The sequence below is a fragment of the Alexandromys fortis genome, unplaced genomic scaffold (genome assembly GCF_014885135.2).
Source record: "Alexandromys fortis isolate MF-2015 unplaced genomic scaffold, M_Fortis_MF-2015_v1.1 scaffold_74, whole genome shotgun sequence".
NCBI classification, from domain to species: domain Eukaryota; kingdom Metazoa; phylum Chordata; class Mammalia; order Rodentia; family Cricetidae; genus Alexandromys; species Alexandromys fortis.
In genome coordinates, this window is record NW_026068008.1 from 2,079,377 (window position 1) to 2,093,288 (window position 13,912).

Here is a 13,912-nt window from a genome sequence, read left to right on the forward strand (position 1 = left end):
CACCTTTTCTTCTATTTAATTTCACATTGTTCTACATCTCTGCAATCTTTGAAAATGCAGCCATACCTTTTGTGGTTCCTCCATCTTTAAAAACAACAATCTTGCGATTACTATGACGTTATTATCGTCTCCTTGTCTAACTATTATAGCCCATCTGTTCAAATGCATGCTTAAAATACTGCCCTTACAAATTAGAGCCTATTGCTGAAGCAGAAGCCACCTAAAGAGTTATTCACTGTATTCCCATCCATTCTGTATGGGAGCTTGGGGCCTATGTATTTATTTGTGTGTGTATGTGTACTCAATTCTATAAAAAATGAAGGTGGTATTAAACCTACTGACCAGACATCACAATTTCTTTATGATGTAGATAGTTCCTGCAGCCATTATTTATTTTACTATTGCCACAATTTACTGAGACAGCCTCAGCCCCATTGTCCCACAGATCTATGCTTGCTGGTGTGTCTATTTGTAGGAGGAAACACTGACTCTGCCTGTTTAGAGCCTGAGCACTGTCTGGAAAAGTAGCTGCCCCTTAATAGTAAGTTATTCTATCTATAGGCTTTTGAAAATGCCTTTCACTACAGCACCTTCAGATTATAAGCCTTAAAGTTTGGAGTTAAACACACATTTCCTCTGGGTCAGAACTAAAGGTGGAAACCACTTAGGCTTCCCACTGGAAAAAGCAGATGGATTTCAGAGACTGGACCTCATTTCAGTGTGCTCTGCCTTGTTGTATGGAAAGGCTTTTGCAATTAGCACCTTCACACGGCCTATGGTGATGTACTCTTAACTACTTAACATCCCCACTAAGCATTGACATGGAGTCTTTCCCATAATACACCATGGCTAAGTTTTAGCATTTAGAAAACACTGTAAGGAAGGCCTTTGGGCAAACAAAGGTTCATGCATACATAATTTAGCATGTAAATCATAGTTTGAATTCTTGGAATTCTAACTCTCATCCAATTTTAGTTATTGTTGTTTTACTGTGTGAGTGTGTGTGAGTGTACATGCACGCACACACGTGTGAGCATGTCATGTGCTGGTGCATTTGTGAGTGGGGTGCACATGCTGAGCTCAGAGGACAACTGTGGGTGTTATTCTAAAGTGCCGTCTCCCTCCTTTGAGACAGGGTCTCCCATTCATTGGAAACATATAAATTACATTAAACTGACTGGCCAGTAAGACCCAGGGATCCACCTGTTCCCAGCTATGGTATTTCAAACTCAGGCCACAACAGCAGGTTTCTTAAGCTCGTGCTGGTGTTGAATGGAAGTCCTTAGGCCTGCAAGACAACCACTTTACAGCTAAGCTACGTCCATGTATCCACTACCATTAGATTTCCCCCCAGTCCACTCAATGAATTTTTCCTTCGCCCAGTAGCTCACAACACAGGCATTGTGATGTTCCAAAGTTGAAAGTTCTCCAACTCCAGGAAGATACTGAGAGAGACGAGTTTCTTGTCGTTACCTCTGAGCCTTTGGTAAATAAGGGAGATACTCATATTCCTGTAAGCCAATTAAACAATGGAAGAAATCTTTTATGATTTTATTTTTCAAGAAAATAAGAATACTTTGGGGGTACAAACAGAAATACCCCCTCCAACTGAAATGACCTTCTCTCAGACTTTACTACTCTAGAAAGAAGGTTTGGGGACTCAGCAAAGGGGTGAAAGTCGGAGAGGAAGCTTGGACATAGGTCGGAAGCAGTGAGCAGAGGGCACACGCTGCTTCACCCCCATCATCTTGTTTACTTTCCACCTAATGATTTTCAAGCAGGTCTGCCTGCCTCCCCAGCCCACACTCCTTCTTCCACACGCCGCTCTATTTTTCAAAGACATGTGGATTAATGAGACAATAATGTTGGTAAAGTGTTTTAATTTCCTCTGAGAAAAAAAAAGCTATAAAATTTTATTGTTATTGTTGCTCTTATTATCGAAGCTCAATGGATGTTTTAGTGCCACCAATGTAACTAATATTACTCCCATTTATTTCATTTAGGGAAATGAAGTCTAAAAATACAAAAGATCCGATTTATTGAGCTTTGGATTCAGCAACTCTGCACATGGGGATATCAACAAGGAGATATACAACTAAGACCTGGAGAGCAGTAGTGGGAGCTGTAACCCAGGCACTGCTCTTTGTAATACTTGGGGACCTGAGGAATGAAGGAGGAAGGACCTGATACACTATTCTTCTCTGGTTTCTCCTTATCAAGCATAGACTGTAGCAATGATTCCCCCAGTTGCTTATTGGAAATAATAGTGAATTCAATACAGATTATTTGCTACCTGGAAGATCAGGCTTTTTTGACTTACATGTGCAAAAAGCAGAGATAACTACAGAAAGAACATAGAACCCTGGCATGCATGCTTCTAGTACTATCATTTTGGAAAGTTGTAGTTATTTTTTTATATAATCATCTTTGAAAAATGGTAGAACAAAAGAGTCCAAGCTGGAATTTTATGTGGCAATTACATGCTTAATTATCATTTGACTGAGCTGGGATTTTGTTGTATTTTGAGTGTTTTCAATATGTTCTAGATTGTTCTCAATTGAGAGAGTTGTACACTTTGTTCAGTCTTGGTCTGTGATTGAACTAAAAGGGAACATCTCTACGACATTGTTAGCGAAACCCCTCTTGCCTACTGAAAATACACATCTTAAGATACCTTGTCAATAGTTTGTGGTATTGGGAACTTAGTCTAAAGCCAATTGTACTAAAATACTGTTTCATGTTGCTTACTACAAATTTTCGTAGATAAAGCCTTCTGATAATTGATTTTGTCTGGATTTTCTCCAACATTTTTTATTGAAAAAAATAATAATCCTTCCAGCATGGGAGAAGAGAAAGCATCAGGAGACTTTGGGACTCTTTTTGTCAAGATGAGTCTGCTGTTAATGTGTAATATCAAAACTAAGCTGCTACCTTGCCCTACAGTGCAAAAAATTTTTATTGACTGACGCAAAATATGCCTGAATAAATCATTTGCTCATTGGAGTCTGGAAAGTATTCCCCTAACCCCCAATACAAATTCTTTCCCATTTCTGCCCTGGTTTTCCTGCTGACTGTCCATCACAGAGAGCTGATGAGAAAGGAAAGGGAAGCAGAAAGTGGCCATGAAACAGGGAATACAAAGTACTTATGGGAAAAGTATCTCCACCTAGGAATGGCATCATGATCTTAGCCTCACAGCAGGGAATACAAAGAGTTTATAGGAAAAGTATCTCCACCTAGGAATGGCATCATGATCTTAGCCTCGCAGCAGGGAATACAAAGAGCTTATAGGAAAAGTATCTCTACGTAAAAATGAGGACACCATGTCAGCCTCCTGGCACTTGTTTCATTGTTTTCTGCTTCTTCACTACAAAGCAAAGTCCTCATTATCACCTCCTCTTCATACTCTTAGACAACTCTCCAGGAATCTTATTTGCTTTAACCAAACTATTTTTATAATTGAGAGAAGAGGAAAATACACTTTTGTAGTTTGGCATCTTTTATTCAATCTAAACAGGAGAACATTTATTTTGGTGAAAGGCCTAGTACAATATTTAACAGAGAGTAGGTGCTAAGTGGATCCACTGGACTAAAGATGGGCTTAGTAATAATTTCTTGGTAGTTGGTCTTTGAGGGAATAGGAGTCAGGCTCTATGACAAAATAATTCCCCGTAGTGTAGTGGAGGGGACACACAGGTTAGCACCCCAGTAGTACATGTGCATAATGTCAGTAAGAGGCAAACAGAGAACTATAGAATCATTGATGGGAAATAGAATTTACCAAGGAAGGGGTGAAGAAAGGCTTAGAGCAGTGTTGTAGCGGTGGGCTCTTAAAGGAGAGTGAAACCATTCCAGGCTCATAAGAAACAGCTTTCAAGTTCCTACGAAGACAGAAGGTAGGGGAAGTTGGTAGATAAGTGAACATTTTAATTTCAGGGTGTTGGAAAGAAATGACATAATCTGGATCTTGAGTTTGGAAACTCTTGTCTATAGATCCCTGGAGGATGCATGGGGTGTTACTCTACAATTATCGACACCAACAGAAGGTTTTGACCTGGGAACAACTTGTTTTTTGTTTGCATTTTTTAATGAAAAGAAGCTATAATTTTATCAGAGAACTAGTGTCTGTAATCCCAAAGTAGGTATCATGTTGGGCTTGGCATAGACTTATGGCTTGTGAAAATCAGAAAAGTGTTTCTCACACATCTAGCGGTTGAGAACCTGGCACTGGAGAGTCAGAAAGGTAGGGTCTTGTAGAGGCCTTTTGAACATTGCATGCCTTATGCTCATGGGAGGGACAGAAGAATGATAGCTCTCTGAGATCTACTCATGGGAAACCTAAGTATGAAGCATACTGATGTGGGATTCTCCTCTGTATGCTGTGATTAGTATTAATCAATAAATAAACTTCCTTAAATCTATAGCAGGGCAGAACAGAGCTAGTTGGGGAAACTAAATTGAATGCTGGGAGAAAGAAGGCAGAGTCAGGAGAAGCCATGTAGCCCCACCAGAGACGTAGACACTGGATGGAACCTTGCTGGTAAGCCACAGCCACGTGGCGATACACAAATGAAAAGAAATGGGTTAAATTGACATGCAAGAGATAACCAATAAGAAGCTAGAGCTAATAGGCCAAGCAGTGGCTTAATTAAGACAGTTTCTGTGTAGTTATTTTTGGGGCTGAGTAGCCAGAACAAACAAGCAGCCTCCTACTATAGCAAACCATGTGTCCATGAAGATCTCACTATTTTTGGCCCTGTTATCTCTCAGTGTCTACACCTTTATCTTGAGAACATCATTTCACAGGGATTTTGAGAGCATGGTTTCCAGGGTACTGTAGAAATTTCCTAACTCTTGTAAGGAGGATTCTCAGTGACAGTGAAACAAGGAGACATTGTTTAGCATAGACTCAATTGTAATATCTAATGGGATGAGGAGTTGACATTGTTATATCATTAAAAAGAGTTTCAGGTAAGGTTTTCACTTATTCAACACTTAAGTGTTATTCATATATCAAGAATTGTGGCAGTATGTGCGGAAATGGAATCATGACTCAGAGGATAAAAGCACCTACTGCCCTTGCAGAGGACTGAAATTTAGTTCCCAGAACTCACAACTATCTGAAACTCCAGTTCCAGAGGATCCAATACCTCCTTCTGGCTTCTGGAGTTCCCAGGCACACAAGTGGTACACACACACACACAAACACACACACAAACACACACACTTATATCTATATATATGTTAAAAATACATACAAAAATAAAAAATATAAATAAGAAAATCTTAAAAATATTAAGAAAAAAGAAATGTGTGATACAACAAAGGTTAAATATACCTGCTTTGAAGTTAACACTATGCAATGGTAAGGTGTATTTTTCTTTTCTTTCTTTCTTTCTTTTTTTTTTTTTTTTTTTTTTTTTTTTTTTTTTTTTTTTTTTTGTTTTTTTTTTTTTTTTTTTGGATTTTCGAGACAGGGTTTCTCCATAGCTTTTTGGTTCCTGTCCTGGAACTAGCTCTAGTAGACCAGGCTGGCCTCGATCTCACAGAGATCCGCCTGCCTCTGCCTCCCGAGTGCTGGGATTAAAGGCGTGCGCCACCACTGCCCGGCAGAAGGTGTATTTTCCTAATGGACAATAAAATCTTTTTGACATAATGGCTGAAAAATAAAGTAAAGATATGAACACAATTGAACTCAGCATGTAATTAAAGTAGTACATATGCATCTTAGAACAAGATTGTTAGGTCTAAAATGATTAAACAGTTATAATTTAGAGCGCTGTCATATTAGGAACATGGAAAGGATATGAAAGAGTTGATATAGCCACAAGATATGTAGACAATAGAGCGTTGAATACAAATAATGAGGTGAGGGCAAAGTTATCAGGTAGAGGGAAATACAGTGAACCAAGGTATGTGCTACATAGAATTCATATAGGACTGAAATAAACGATTGCATTTAGCATTGGAAGGCTACTGTTGATTTCAATGAGAAAAAAAAAAAACTATTTCTGGTTACATACAAAAGACTAAGAATAAAAGAACATGCAAATGTTGATTGAAAAATTACATTTGAATATGACAGTTTATATAACAAAGATGGTTAAAGGGTGTTAACATCAGATTATGAGAAAAATTTGGAAAAATCCTGTTGGGGAAGATGGAATCAGATCAGGTCACTGCAGCTACCATTCTCAGAAATCAACCACAAGACCCTGGTGGACACCCATGTGTCAGGGATAGCAGTTCAAGAGTCTGTTACTATTCTGCACCTGCATTGCATAACAATTTAGCAAGATTAGCATAGCTAATTTTGATTCTTCCACTCACGTTTTTCTCTATTTTTTTATTGAATCTTTGAAGTTATATTGTGAATGCGGTGTATACAGACAGTGTAGATTTATTCTGGGTAGCCTACAAGAGACAATGACTCAGACATAGTTTAAAGCCAATGGGAATCCTTTATTTCAGCCAGCTGGGACCACGCCCAGGTATTTGGGGACATTTGGGGACGTAGGTGTGGCCTTGAGTGTCCAGAATACAAGGTTTTTGAAGGCAGAAACCACATTCTGGCATCTCACTCAGCAGCTTCAGGATGGGCTGATTTGGAGAAGCAAGCCGCCTAACAGAAGCTAAGGTAATCAAGTCACTGTAAAGAGATGTACACAAATAGGCTAAGTTAGCTAGGTCATCTTGACCTTAGGGTTCTTAGAACAGATTTGGATAATTTTCCTTGGATTCTCCACCAAGGTAGCTAAATTCTAGCTAAAACTGAAATGGCTTCAGCAAGAGTACAAAATTTAGGAAATTTTGATCTGCATTGTCTTGTCACATGTATATGAGAGATGAGAAGATTATGGAACGAAGGTAGACTGCATGGGTTGCCATACAAGCATAAATATCTATATTGCAAAGCCAGAAGGGACAAAATGAAATCTTTCACTAAATTATGTGAATAACAATGGGGCATAGCATGTAAAGGGGTGATAAGCCTGGGTTTTCATTGCAAAAATCAGACAGATCACAGTCAAGAGCTGAGGAAACAGAAATAGTTTTAATGAATTGTAGTTTTAAAACGTACACACGCTCCATATGCTAAAATGTACAACATTCATACTAGAAATAGTAAAATGTTATGTACTATTTTATGATATAGCTTATGCCTGCTTCTCATTTTTGTACATATGTGTTATGTGGTGCATGATCCAAAGAAAAATCACTTTTAAAAATGATATATTTAATTGTTATTTATCTGTGTGTCTGCATGTGGTGTGTCTGCTCATGGAGGCCAAAGGGCATCTGATCCCTGGACACTGGAATTACAGGCATCTGTGAGCTGCCTGACATGAGAACTGAGCTCTGGTGCTCCGTGAAAAAGCAAGTGCTCTGAACCCAAGCATCTCTGCAGTCTAAAGAATTCACATTGCTAGGAAGCTAATACTTTGAAACTAATATTTTAATATTTATGTCTTTAAAAACTATTTTTGTTTGGATAATAGTTTTTAATATGGATGAAGATGATGTTGACTGAGTGTTGCTTCTTAATCTAGATAGCTGATTTAGATGGTTTAAGAAGTATCAAGTTTTTTTTGTCTTATTATTATTTTTTTAGAAGTATCAAGTTTTTCACTGAGTCTTTGTCTTGCTTGTGTGAAGTAGCCACCTTTGAAACCAATTTACTGCTCTGTGATGAGAAAATGACACAGGCTGCAATGAAACACCTCTACTTACATTCTGCAGTAATCATTTTCAGGGAGGCAAACTGGAAAAAAATGGGGGAAATGTCATGAATGGCAAATGGATGAAAGGAGATCAGGAAGAGTTAGGGAAGAAGGAAGAGAAAGGAAGAAAACAGGAAACGGTGGGGGAAGTGCAGACCGAGCCCTTGTTATAGTTGGCTGCAGGACCACAGGTTTGGATAAACACTACTTACTTTGATTTTCCTATTGTAAATTACAGTATATGAAGTGATAATTTATTAAAGAGTAAAATTCAGGATACAAAATTCATGTATTTTTCTTTTCCAGGGACATCTTTTGTCCATCAGATAGAGGACTTAGGTTCTCACTAGATGCCTTAGGACAATCAATACAAACTTTAGGAAATCTATACCAAAGTATATGTATCTATGTGGTTGTGAAATAAAAGATTTCCCCGAGAAAACATGGCAAAGAACAGAAAAATATGTTTTATCATTTTATTTTTTAATTTAAATGTTTGGTTTTCATTTTACATACCAACCACAGTTCCTCCTCCCTCTCCCCCACTTTCCCCCCAAACCCATCTTTCATCCACTCCTCAGAAGGAGTAAGGCCTCCCTCCCATGCGGAGTCAACAAAATCTGGCATATCAAGACAGGACCAAGCCCCTCGCCACTGTATCTAGGTTGGGCAAGGTATCTCTGCATAGGGAATGGGCTCCAAAAAGCCAGTCCAAGCACTAGAGATACATCCTGGTTCCACTGCCAGTGTGCTCACAGACTTCCCAAGTCACAGAACTGTCACCCACACTCAGAGGACCCAGTTTGGTCTTATGTAGGTTCTTCTAGCTGTCAGTCTAGAGGCAGTGAACTCCACTAGTTCAGGTCAACTGTCTCTGTTTCCCCATCATGATCTTAACGCCCCCCCCCCACACCTTACTCATATTATTGCTCTTCCCTCTCTTTGACTGCAGTCTGAGAGCTCAGATCAGGGCTTAGCTGTGGGTCTCTGCATCTGCTTCCATCAGTTAGTGGATGAAGTTTCTATGTTGACAATTAGGATGATCATCAATCTGATTACAGGGAAAGGTCAGTTCAGGCACCCTCTCCTCTACTGCTTCGGGTCTTAGCTGGGGTCATCCTTGTGGATTGCTGAAAATTTCCCTAGTGCCAGGTTTCTTGCTAGCCCCATTATGACTCCCTCATTTCCTCTTTCCTTGCTCTCCCTTTCTGTCCCTCCCCCAACTCAACCATACCTTTCCCTCATGTTCTCCTCCCTCCCTTCACTCTTACTGCCCCCACCCCGAATTTACTTGGGAGATCTTATTTCATGAGTGAGGTAACCTAGACCCAGAAGGACAAACACGGTATGTACTCACTCATAAGTGGATATTAAAGAAAAGGATAACCAGTCTACAATCCACAACCCTTGAGAAGCTAGGTAACAAGGAGGATCCTAAGAGAGACATGCATGCGTGCCCCTGGGAGAAGAAAATTTATAAGATCTCCTGTTTTATTTATTTTTTTTTTAATGGGAATCCACTTGGACCTTGTCAATCATATTCCTGAGCTCTATTTGCAGATGGGTTAAGTTGGGAACTTAGGCCCCAGCCCCTTGCGTCTATCCTAGTCCCCTGACTCTGAGAGTTAGCACTCTGGACTCCGTAGCTGAGCAGGCCAGGCCCTGACCCCTCCCTGGGGGGGAGGTCAGGACCACTCCCAAGACTATTTAAGTGAACTCCTAAAAGAGGAACACGTGGTCTCTTTTTCTTCCTCCTGGTGGTCGGTGGTCCTGTTTGTGCCACTTCCCAGTTCCCCCCTCCGGGCCACCCGAGAGGGCAGAACTCCCATTAAACTTGGATCTCTCTTAATTTGGCTTGGTTTGATTTGGCTTGATTGGGAATTTTGCGTCAGTGAAGAGCTCGCATTAGGAAAATATTCCCAACAGGCTGGATGGTGTCTTGAGGTGTATGGAAACCTGTTGAGAGCTTCTTGTAAAGTCAGTCCACATGATGTGAAGCAGGCAGGAATTGGCGTCCATCTGCTAGACTGACTGGTTCATTGGTGACTGCGGAGAGCCTACTATCAGCCAGTATGGACTGAATTGATGGTGTGGAGAGTAAAGATGCGTAGAGATGGTTTTTGTAAAGAGTGTCGTCTGTCAAGAGAGATAGAAAAACCTTCAACGAACCTAAACGTGGATTTCTCAGTATAGAAAAATGGAGGTGGCAGAGCTGTTCTAAATCCGCAGGATTAGACACTCCAGTTCCAAAGAAAGTGTAGTCTTCAGAAAAGCTTAGAAATTCATGAAAGAGCTAGAGGACAGAATAAAAGCCCGCTGAACTCTTAGAACATTTTCTGCCCATAACTGCCCTGTGGCACCCCAATTTTCTCATTCTGATAGGGCCAGACAGAGGTGCAAGTAGGAGAAAGAATAAGCCAACACCTTCCACCTAGCCGAGGAGGGGAAAGTTACCTGAATTTAAAGAAAATCAAGTTTTTTGTTGGAATTCAATGGTTATGTTAATAATTATGTCTTATTCCACAGCGCATGTGCATTAGAGAAGAGAAATTTAGTCACTGGTATAGGACATCAAGTAAGTACGCACTTATTTAGCATTTTCTCTTAAAAAGTGAGATGTGAACATTAGATCTCTTTGAAGGCCTGTTTCTCTGAGAATTTTCTCAACAATAAACGTGTTTATGTTTGCTAATGAACCACATTACTTCATTGTACCCTGTTTCTACAAGTGTACATCATCTATTTCTTTTAGTTCTCTTTCCCCTCTTGTGAAATGTGTAGGGTGTGTACATGTTTTTGTGATTCTGTGTTTGTATGTGTACTCATGTGTGCACGCATGTGGAGATTGACCTGTTTTCAGTTACTTATTTTTGAGACAGGGTCTCTCACTGAATCTGGAGCTCAAGACTCGGCTGGACTTACAGGCCAGAAAACCCCAAAGATCATCCTGTCTGTCTCCCCAGTGTTGTAGTTACAATGTAACATTACAACCAGAATTTTATGTGGGGAGGTAAACATGAATCCAGGTCCCTGTGCTTGTATTGCAAATACTTTACGGACTGAACCATTTCCCCTGCCCCAAGTTCTTAATTTTTAACTGTGCAAAGTCCCACATTTCAAGAGATCTATCACATATCTATTACTTTATTGTCTGTATGTGTATGTTAAAGCATATTAACATTTAAACTACTCTCATTCCTACCTACCTCTCCCCTCTCTAGCCCTGCAATCTCTTTTATCCACACCCTTTCTTTCCCTGTCTCTGAAGATTCTTAACCTTTTCAATAATCAATAATACTTCCAAAAAACAAGAGAAAGCAGTCATTCTTTAGTCTTAGATGCTTTTTAGTCCATCTCTTCTCGGTCTACTCCTTTTCACAAATTTTCCTTTGTCTCTTTCAGTAATTTATATCTTGCCTATCCTCTTTTCTCACCATGTCAGGTCCTTTTTATTACTCATATCCTATCCCAAATCCTTGTGTGCATTCTCTAGACTTTCACTTCAAATCTTTATGTTCTATAGGGTAGAGAAATAATTTATAACTTTAAAAATAGGGTGGATTTTAAGACTACATACAGTGTGGTTGTGCTTTGCCTATTCATTTTGTCCATTATTCTCCATATTCTGGACAGATTGTTTTGTTTTTCTTTTTCTTTTTTTCAATAACAAGTTGTATACTTCATATCTCTATCATGTACTATGCTGTTCCTTCAACTCCAAAGGCCATTTCCTTTCTTATCTTGTCACATCCCATTCCTTAATTTCTTTTCACCTATCAAGTATGAATGCTCTACTCTGTACAGATTTTTTTTTTAAAAAAAAAAAACTGACCAGAATTAAGCACCCACATTGCACACTTATCTACTTCCTTTATTCTTGTTTATCCCCTTTGGTTTACAATTTCTTAACTTCCCCAGAAATAACTGACATTCCTCATCCTGGTATACTCTTATGGATAAAAAATCAATTCTCTGGGTTGGTCACTAAAATAGCTAATGGACTTTTAAGACTATACTTTTTTCCGTGTTTGTATGTGCTTGGCATTTATATACACTCACCCAGTTTAATTCCTACATTACGCTAAGAATTTTATTTTTGAAGAAGAGACTTAATTTGCTCATCATAGCTTCCAGGAGCCTGTGAGCATGTCTAGTCCTGGCAGAGTACAAGAACTCTGTGTTGCAGCATGGAATGAATTAACAAATGACAAATATATCTATGAAAAATGGGCTATCATAATTTTTACAGGATAAAAGAAACATGGAAGTAGCGAAATGATATGATTAATAATAATCAAATATGTAAATACACAAAATATATAGTGCTTGAAATAAAATCGAGTCTCACCTTACACAGTTCCTTTTAAAAAAATTAGATAGTGTTCTATGCATTTGGGCTGGGAAATCACTGCTGTCTAAAACTGAGAGTACAGAAACCAGCCTCCATAAAGCCCACAACAAACAAACATCCATGAGAATAATAAATAAAAACACTGCCAAGAACTCTGTAGTGTGAAATGAAATGTAAGCGTTACAAGAAATTTCAAGTGCATTTAATTAATGCCTCTAAGGAACTGAAATTTAGGCATTGGAGAGCTAGCTCAACAATTAAGAACACTGGCCATTTTTTTCCAGAGGACCTGGGTTCAGTTTCTAGCACCCATGATGTAGTCCACAACCATCTGTAACTTCAGTTCTCTGCCATCACAACATACAAAGGGAGCATAGACATGAAGACAAAACACTCATAAACATAAAAATAAAATGAAAGCTAGAACAGTGAGTGAGATTTCATACAGGGTCAAACTCATAGCCGTGATCAAGTCAACAGTGAATGGAGTCTGCCGGGTGTGAGCTGGGTTTCATCAAGGAAGCAGCTTTCACTATGTCTGTCGTCTTGAATATTCTACTCTATTATCTCTGTCCTGTAACAGGATGACCATAAGGTAGAAACACTGAGCAAAAGGTTATATATTTTATATTAGTGTAAAAAAATAGAACCCATCTTGATTATTAGGGATCTTTAAAGCCTCACAGCTGAGTGCTATAATAAAAATATTTGTTTTGAATTTGTATAAAAGTGCTGTTAAAATTCAGGTTGATTATCCATGAACTGCTGCTCTTTGTGTAAAGCTCTAGAAAATTCTGCATAAGTGTTGGAACTGCTGAATGTTTTGAGAGTAACCAGTTTTGTTTTGTTTTGTTTTGTTTTGTTTCCAGTCTCCAGCTGTTCTCTTAATGCAGCAGAAGCATGGATAAGAACACAGCTCCTTGGAAAGCACCTTAGGAGTTGTTGGTCAGGGAGGTCCTAGAGGCTCCTGAAGCATCACAGCCCACTTTCATTTCTTTTGGGCATCCACTAACACAAGGTGGTAAGACGTACTGCTGTAGATACCATCTACTTTGGATGCATGATACAGAAAAGTCAAGCTGAAGTTTCCTCTTTTCTGGCTATCATTCATAGTACCAGAAGGTTCTATGCAGGCTACTGGAAGAGCAGCGTCATTACCGAATCTTACTGTGTGCTATATTACAGCCCTATCAGGCAAGATACTTACTGGTTCAGTAGTATCAAGACTATCTGGAGGATAGCCAAGTGTTTTTAAATTGTATTTCAGGCCTGTTCCACAGGAGAGACTATATACTTGGCACCATGAACCTGCTTAAAAGTCTATGGCTGGGGAGTTTACAGGTACCAGGAGAAACACAGTACTAATATTTTGCTAAGTGGACATGTACTTAAGCTGCAATTTGAACATTTATTTACTTATTTATTTTTTACAGACTAGTGCTGCTCTCAGCCTGGGTTAAGGGAGCGTCTTCATGCAGTGGGCAACAGTGAATGCAGGGACTTCACAGTGCTGAGAAGAAGTGACTGTTGAATGCTTAGCTGATGGAGGTGGGTCTTGTAATAATAAAGAAACTGGCTCGGCCCTCATAGGACAGAAAATTAGGTAGGCGGAGTAGACAGAAGAGAATTCTGGGATAAAGAAGCTTAGTGAGAGAGTCTCCATGATGCTCCCACTCCAGACAGACGCAGGTTAAGATCCTCTCTGGTAAGCCAGCTCATGGGCTACACAGAATATTAGAAATGGGTTAGAACAATATGTAAGAGCTAGCCAATAAGAAACTGGACCTAGCCGGGCCAGGCAGTGTTTGAAAGAATACAGTTTCCGTGTAATTATTTCTGG

At 39.3% G+C, this 13,912-nt stretch overlaps 1 long non-coding RNA gene across 1 annotated transcript; it reads left to right on the forward strand.

Annotated features, from left to right (window-relative positions):
- Positions 1–6,591: 6,591 nt before the first annotated feature.
- Positions 6,592–13,612, forward strand: LOC126513387 (uncharacterized). The gene is made up of 4 exons (XR_007595324.1): positions 6,592–6,637; positions 10,248–10,296; positions 12,942–13,413; positions 13,506–13,612. It is a non-coding gene; the product is annotated as an uncharacterized lncRNA (long non-coding RNA).
- The last annotated feature ends 300 nt before the right edge of the window (positions 13,613–13,912 follow it).